The sequence below is a fragment of the Lathyrus oleraceus genome, unplaced genomic scaffold, assembly GCF_024323335.1.
Source record: "Lathyrus oleraceus cultivar Zhongwan6 unplaced genomic scaffold, CAAS_Psat_ZW6_1.0 chrUn0035, whole genome shotgun sequence".
In the NCBI taxonomy this organism is placed as follows: domain Eukaryota; kingdom Viridiplantae; phylum Streptophyta; class Magnoliopsida; order Fabales; family Fabaceae; genus Lathyrus; species Lathyrus oleraceus.
The window spans coordinates 161,335-169,996 of NW_026112426.1; the positions used below are offsets into that span (position 1 = coordinate 161,335).

Here is an 8,662-nt window from a genome sequence, read left to right on the forward strand (position 1 = left end):
CTATTTGTAACATTGTATCTACATCTTATGCTTTTTGTAACATTGTATTTCTGTAACAATCAATCATTATATATCATTAAGTTCTTGTTACAACGAGTTTCATAACCAACATCAGTACAAAACATCTGAAAACATAAATAATTCTAACTGATTACAACAATCAAATTAATGTCGTCTCGACCGAACATCATTTCCCTAGCATCCTTATCAGTCCTCATTCGCACCCAACCAAAGATATTGTCAAGTCTCTCAATACTTCTGATTTTTTCCCCTTCTGGTATTTTCCCGTCTAACCAGCGAACCAGCTCCCTCTTCAGTTGATCTAACGTGGTGATGTTCCAAAACAGCATCAGCAATTGAGGTTTGTCTCTCGCATAAATCACCTTACCGTATCGGCGACGAACACCAAACATGATAGCCAAATGATTATATGAATTGTGGAACAATAGGTCACACTACGCATCTATTTATAAGACAAAAAAGGCATTTTATGAGGGACTCGACAATTGAGTTGGCGCCTCCTTTTAAAACATACACATAGGCGCCAATTGGATTGGCTAGGGCACCTACCCTAGGCTAGGGCACCTGCCCTAGCCAATCCAATTGGCGCCTCCATTCAAGTTTTAACAACAGTCGCCATATGAACAACTTTCATGTTCATCAAAAATCCATTTGAAACTTGGAAGCTCATCATTAATTTCAAAACATTATAGGTCATTTTGACAGAAACCCTAATTTTGGGTCAAGTTCGCAGGGACCTAACTCACTCATTTTTAATTATTTTGAGGTGGGACCAAGTGCATTGGAAAATTTAAGATGTCTACTTCAAATGTTATGTTGGACAAAATTACATATTCCTAAAAGAAACACATACAATTATACAAAACATTATAGGTCAGATAGCAGTTGAAAAACTCAGAAGTCCAACTTCAACTGCCCATAACTTTCTCAAAAAAAATCCAAATGATGCAAAATTTATATCCAAATTCATTGTCTTGAAAAGATCTACAACTTTCATGTTGGAAGTTTTTCCATTTGAGGTTTTTTTAAGGGAGGCGCCAATTGGATTGACGCCCCCTCTTAAAAATTACACATAGGCGTCAATTGGATTGGCTAGGGCAGATGCCCTAGCCAATCCAATTGGCGCCTCCTTGCAATTTTTAAGAGGGGGCGCCAATCCAATTGGCGCCTCCCTCTAAAAGTGGGGTATATTGGGAATTTTTTTGAAAACTGGGTTATTTTGGGAAATTAATTGAAAAAGTGGGGTATATTGGTAAAAAATCCTGTTTCTTCTAATAACCAAACGGTCACAAAAAAGTGACAATAGCTTCTATATAAATTAGCATTCCCGCTATCTCTAACATTCATTCACTCTCTCTCTCCACTGTCTCTCTCTCTCTCTAATTCAACACTCTCTCTCTGCGATCAATTCTGTGAATTTGTGTTGTTTGCGGTTACAAGAATGTTGATACCACTTTCAATTGTAGATGATGTTGCTATCGTTGATTTAGGTCAACAACATCACCGCCACAACATGTTACCTGTGTATGTTCTCTTTGATTCTCGTACCATGTCTCACAACCACCACCCAACAAGAACACCACCTGGGTCTGTGATCGATCAACCTCTTCTCTTTGATTCTCGTATCACCAACAATGTTCCAACAAGATTAATGTCTCACAACCACAACAGTGTTTCATCAAGATTAACTTCACCAACAGTGTCTGTGGTAGATGAAACTGTTCTCTATGACTTTCCTATCGGCAATGTTCCAAGAAGATCAAGGATTCATCATCAAACGGGTCATCCCCACCACAACCACCACCACCACCACAATGGTACTCGAGCTTCTCCGGCGGTGATGGGTGTTCAAAATACTAGAGCTTCTGGTGCTCAAGATACTTGTCAACATGTCACAACATCAACAACAGATGCTCAATCCATTTGTTGCATTTGTCTTGTTAACTTGTCTAATGGTTCTTCCATGCCAATTCGGCTGCGCTGCTCTCATGATTTTCATACCGACTGCATTCAAAAATGGATCAACATTAAGAAAACTTGTCCACTTTGTCGCGCCAATGTTTAATTTTCATATATAGAGTGTTGTTGATTTATAAAAATGTTTCCTTTCTTTTGTTATTTTCCATGTTTTGGTTTGATGATTTTCCATGTTTAGGTTTGATTCCCTTGGATTACCGGACATTCCTTCAAGCCCTCTGAGGTAAGTTTTTGTTGGGTTGCTGTTACCTATGATACATCATGTGTGTTGGAGTTTTGTTTGTTAGTATAGGTTCTACATAAAACATATATGTGCTCTGTCTTTGTGTGCAAACCTGTTTTTTTGTCTATCTTTTCTTTTATTCTTTGTGTCAATATGTGTTACACCGTATATGTATGTGTTGTTTGTGAATATTTAGAACTATGCTTTTGTCCTTGCAAATGTCCAGTTTTATAGTTGTGAACAGATGCTGAATAACGGTAGATATTCATGTTAAAATATTAGTCTATTAGGCTTTGTTTCGTTTTGTCTCTATCAATTGTTATATGCTTGTTTGGTTGGATGGATTATGGAATTAACAACTATTTTGTGACAATGGAGAAGGTGTGGGATCTTAATATGGATTATAGCTTATGGGTCACGTAAGCATGCTTTTATGATTCTTACTAGTTATGATTCTGTGGTAAATATGAGAAGCAATGAAGATAAGAAAAGGTTGAAGATTACATTGTCTGGATTTGTACTCAAGGTGACGAGTATGTTAGGTTGTATGGCATTCAGATGGAACTCAAAGGTAAAATATATATTTCATTCATTTTGATGGATTCACCTTTTTCCCTTGGTTGAATGAATGTTGGTTACTCTCTCTATGCAGATATTCAGAGATGCAACTTGTTTGAAATAAAAAGTTAAAAGTTTGTCATTTCCCAACTAATGGTTTTTTGTTTTCTGGTAATGTTGCAATGTTCAAGATTATTTAGGTAACTACTCAAGAACTTACAATATTGTTTGTTGCTTTCACTTCCTTTTTCTTTGTCAATATGTGTTACACCAAGAATTGGATTGAAGTGATTTTGTCTGATTCCCGGTGTTTGTATATTGTGGTTGTTTAGTCCTATGAAGTTTAGGTGCATGTTGTTTAGCTTGTTATCTATCATTTATTAGAAATATACCTGGACTTATAGAGTACTTTCTGTAGCTGCAACTTGTGGTAGAGTTGCGGCAGTTTTGAAGCATCCTCCGCCACTTAATTTTACCACAGTAGCTGCGAGCTTAATATATAATCTGGAAACCTCCGCCACTAAATTTTACCACAGTAACTCAATTATTTATTCGGTTAGGCTAATCATAGTGAATTTGAGAAAACAAAATCAAATTCAAGTAAGATTGCAAGTTTAACAGGATTTGAACTTTCTGTCAAATTTAGATGGGTTTTTTCTTTGAAACCAACAAGTTAGATGTGATCCAAATACATATTTACTGGAAATGTGACTGTTGGTGATGTTATTTTGTTGATTCCTTCGTATTGTGTATTTAAGTTGTTTGGTGAATTGAGTGGAAATTTTCATTGTTGAAGATTATGCTTCATCACATTTACCGCCCAATTGTAAGCTTCATCTTCTTTATATGTCAGTATAAATAATGAGTAACTACTAATTTTGAGCAAACATTTCATATCGTTCAATTCAAGTTGGTAGAAGTGAACTGCTTCATAGATCAACTCAAGTCTGGCCAACCAAGGTATGCAACACAGATGATTTAATTTCATTTATCTTTGCTTTTTGTTTCTTATGATTTCATTTCATATTTGTTTTATGTACCAGCTATACTTCTTCACCCTCTTCAAGGGTTCAGGATGGTTCTAAATACCTTAAGTTAAAAATTTGTATTGTTTGTTGTGCATGAATAGAAGAATCATTGAGTCTAAGTTCTGAAAATGGAGAAGAATTAGTCATGGTGTAACGGTTGTGATCTATCTCAAGTCATATATGTACTATTTACTTCTTGTTTTCTATATTTTTTTTCTTCTTATAGTTTTAACATCTCTTAATTGTATGTTTCTCGGTTGTACAGTCATTATAATTGTTATAATGCTAATTGCTAATGCCTTGAAGCTTTTGTGACCTTTTCTCATCAGCAACAGATTTTGAAACACTCTCCATGTCCTTGCATCTTCTTGCAACATACTCAAATTCTACTCTCGTTTGGGTGACAGATCTAAGTTTTCCCTTCCTGCTGGTCTTGAGCCTTTGTCTAATAAACTAAGGTACCTACATTGTAGTGCATATCCTTTGAAGTTTCTACCGTCAGCTCTTTCTCCTGAGAAACTTGTTGAGCCTTGCATGCCAAACAGCCGTGTTCAAAGATTATGGGACGTAGTGTAGGTTTGTGGCTTGAAATATATGAAACTAATTTATACATTGTATTATATGTGATCAAAGTTTTTTTGGTTTGTTACATGATCTAATTAATTTAAAGAAAATGGACCTTAGCTGTTGTGAGCACTTGATAGAGCTTCCTGATTTCTCCATGGTATCACATCTCCAATACATTCACCTCTCTAGACGTGTAAGGTTGTGTCATGTTCATACATCTACTTAGCACTCCAAAATCTTGTCAATTTAAACCGGGTTTGGTGCAACAAGCTCAAGAGTCTTATAAGCAATTCCCCTTCAAACTATGCTAATTCTCGAGCTCTATGGCTGCTCAAGTCTCAAGGAATTTTCTGTGATATCTACAAAAATGACAGTTTGATTTAAGATGATGTATTGCTATCAATGAATTGCGGCAGCCATAAGTTGAGTACCTTGGAAGTCTTATGGACTTGGAGTTGAGTAGCTATGATAGGCACCTTAGATATCTTCCAAATGAGTTCTCATGCTTGAAATCTCTTGGCCATCTGGTACTTTCTGATTGCATGCTACTTGACGACATGTCAAATCTACATCTTTTATTTGATGGCCGGCGTTCGTTTGGATACTTTTGTCTGGACAACAGTTGTAATCTGACTGAACTACCTCACAACATTAGTCTGTTAACATTATTAAATTATTTATCACTCAGCGGAATCAACGTGAAGAACATTCCTATAAGCATCAAGCATCTTTCACAGCTAGAATCTCTTGGCTTGTGCAAATGCGTGAGCATTTAGTCTCTACCAGAACTCTCACCATCTATTCAAGTGTTGGATGTCACCAACTACACATCCTTGGAGACCGTCGTCATCTTCGTGTTATCAATGAACTACTAGAAGAGCACAAGGTATTCATTTCCTTCAAAAATTGTGTGAAATTGAATGAATACTCATAGGAAAGACTTCAGTGTCAGGTACGCTTCACTGTTTAAAGAGGGGACATGTTTTTCTTCAGAGTCAAAATCTACAAAAGTTTTGTTGTCTAATTCATGGGTTTCAACACAATAAGTCACGGAATCATCTATGCTTAGGAAATCACACATCAGCCATATGACGATTCCTTCCACAGAAAGTTCAATTTGTTATTGTAGGCACCTTTCCCTTTTCCATCCGTAAGATTAAGAAGGGCTTGAGATTCATGAGCAACATTCAAATCATTTAAGGTCTCATGTATTTCACCAAAATTGCTTCCCATGGTTAAACGAGTATTTAGTTAGATTCTAGATGGGTTCTGATTTAGTTGTTTATATAACAAACTTTGTATATACTAGTGATAGCTTTTTTAAACACATATATTATGGCTCTTTCTTCTTTGCTGTTTTTCTTTGGGTACACTTATCTCTTTTCTTTATTATACTTGTAAAAGACTTAATTTTAATTGATATATGATTCATTTATGAATTATAAAGTTAACTTTGTTTCTAAAGAGTTGTTGAATCAAGTCTTGTAAGAAGCCTGTCATATATTATAAAACAAACTTGAAACATTATTTCCACCATAATTTCTCTCCGTTAATACACTTATATATGTAGTGGCTAGTGGTCATAAAAATTGTGGAACTTCCAACACATAGTGAAATACACAACCCACTTTAACTAAGTTTCGCGAAAAATTGTGGAACTTCCAACACATAGTGAAATGATTTATACCATCAAAATAGATTGAAATAGACATTAGATCAATGTTAAGGACATACATGCACAACTTTAAAATTAAATTAAATGATGTTCAAGTTGGCTTTATGTTCATTTTTCCATGACTGTAACTCAGTACCAGACAACTATGCATACATTAATATTGATTTACAACTTAAAATGGTTTATATTATAACAAACACATTTGGTTGGTTGAATATCATCTTACAGCTTTTTTTGGCAAGATTTTAGAGTGAGAACAATGTATAAAAATAATAATTTACAATTTAAAAAAAACAGTTAATAAGAAAAGGTTAAAGATTAATTTGTCTGGATTGACACTCAAGCAGATGAGGTCTGTTAGGATGCAACTTTACCTGCTGTCAGCACACCTGTTCCTAACAGTAGTTCTTGTAGAACAAACCTAATAAGTTTATTTTATTCTCTTAATCTTGCAATTAATATTTCTATTTTTAATTTGGTTTTGGTTGGATGCAGTCATACAATTTGGAGACCAGCATCCTGATGGTACATATGATTCATTCCCTTTGATGGTTTCACCTTTTTCCCCTGCTTGAATGAATGTTGGTTACTCTTTCTATGCAGATATTCAAAGATGAATTTTGTATATATAGGATACAACTTGTTTTTTTTTTGTTCTCTAGTAATGTTGCACTGTTCAAGATTATTTAGGTAACTACTTAACAACTTACGATATTGTTCACTGCTATCTCGCTAACACTGATTTGTTGCTATCTTGTTTCTCTCCTAATAGTACTTGTTTGCTGCTATCACATTAGTAAGGTGTTGGTGCAAATATTTTATATCCACAAAATTACACTTCTTGGCATCTGTGTAGTATTGTGATCATAGTCACTGCTCTAATATTCATTTCTTATATATCTCAGTCCATGAAACGCATCACAGTCCATGAACAAAATGAAGGGTTTCAATTTCAACTATAATCAGAGCTCGCAATTCTCTTCGGTATGTTGTTCGAGTTAGGGTATGCGGTATGAAACTACAAAGAATTAGGTACGTTGCTTAAGTCATTATCCCTTAATGTACTACTAACAATATTTACTTGCACTAAAATGCAGGTTTTGAAAAAATTGCAAAGGTTTACCACTCGCCATTAAAGTGCCTGCAACATCAGTCAGAAATAGGCCTTATGGATTGTGTGGCGAAAGATAGGGCTCATGTCTTAATAGCAAGGTACATTGACTATTGTCTATTCATCCAGGCCACTTGAATCCTTGAATATCTTCAAACTGTTAACCTCTGCTTATTTACTAGGAAAAATGCAACTGATGCAGACAATTACAACCATAATATTGTCCTTCATGATCCTGTTAATAAATTGGAATTTACCAAAGAACCAATTGAGCAGAGAAGAAGAATGATCATTGACATGAATCAAGATTTCCCAATATGAAGGAAGATAGAGGTATCCCATGTTGATGTTAACTTAAATTGGCTTCAATAAACTATCTCCTACAACATATTCATGGAATGTATTTTGTATCATTAGCTGTGTTTAATTTTTTTAATAAAACTCGTTGTGTTGTTTCCAAAGCATGCTCTATATGTCTAATACATGTTTCTTAAAATAGGTAGGAGAAGAAATGATGCCTCTCCAAAGAGAAATGCACATCAACAAGGATATATATCCACATGATTTGACGAAGCAGAGACCATTGTAGATATCTGCATTGCATCCGGAAGACAAAGGTAGAGAAATCTAAAGTGAGTAGCATTGTTCTATGGACGGCAACGACAGGGGAACGACTTTTCAATAACTATAGTGAAGGAGGCAATTTTCGCTAAGAAAACTACAATTAAATGTATTGAGCTAGTCAAGATAGAGGGATTTTAGTTGTGTTAGTAGCTTTTGACTATTTGTGTACAGAAAAATGTGTCTTTTCTCAGTTTTTGTTTTTATTCAAGTTAACATAACATGTTTGTGCAATTGTTCAATCAAAGTTTCTAATGCAGTTGGAAAATGAAAGGTCATTCTAATTCTGATTCATTAATGTAATAAAGTGAATAAGGCACATAAAGATACAACATTTATCATTAATTAATGTAATTGTTAATATCAGTTCTTTGTGAATTTCCTCTGGAACTTGTTAAGTGATCAAACCTTTAACGATGAATTTCCTCTAGAACTTGTTAAGTGATCAAACCTTTAACGGTAGAACTCTTATTCAAATTAAAGTAGATATAAATGTCACAAGAAACTAAAGATTTGAATTGTGATATCTTAAAATTTGTTCCTGTGGTTCTAAAACTATTTTACTATACATAAACTTGGTAATAAAATTTAGTTTATTTTATTACTGCTAGCAACATCTATTCAATATATGAATAAACACGTGTATGTATATGATCCGTAAGTGTTAAGAAATAAGAGATAAGAGATACAGGATTACATACCAAAAGCATCTGTTGCATAAGAGATAAGAGATACAGGATTACATACCAAAAGCATCTGTTGCATTTGTCTTGTTCACTTGTCTAATGATTTTCATACCGACTGCATTCAAAATGGATCAATATTAAGAAAACTTGTACACTTTGTGACGCCAATGTTGATTTATAAAAATGTTTCCTTTT

The 8,662-nt window shown here is 34.5% G+C and overlaps 1 long non-coding RNA gene across 35 annotated transcripts; it reads left to right on the top strand.

Annotated features, from left to right (window-relative positions):
• The first annotated feature begins 2,165 nt into the window (after positions 1-2,165).
• Positions 2,166-8,075, top strand: LOC127112072 (uncharacterized). Of its 35 annotated transcripts, none has more exons than XR_007798646.1 (8): positions 2,216-2,792; positions 2,874-5,260; positions 6,545-6,574; positions 6,653-6,739; positions 6,955-7,059; positions 7,147-7,261; positions 7,343-7,493; positions 7,660-8,075. It is a non-coding gene; the product is annotated as an uncharacterized LOC127112072 (long non-coding RNA). The 35 variants fall into 35 exon arrangements; XR_007798642.1 differs by having other exon boundaries at positions 2,874-3,739; positions 3,909-3,989; positions 4,137-6,574; positions 6,653-7,059; XR_007798633.1 differs by having other exon boundaries at positions 2,874-2,979; positions 3,690-3,739; positions 3,823-6,574; positions 6,653-7,059.
• Positions 8,076-8,662: the final 587 nt, after the last annotated feature.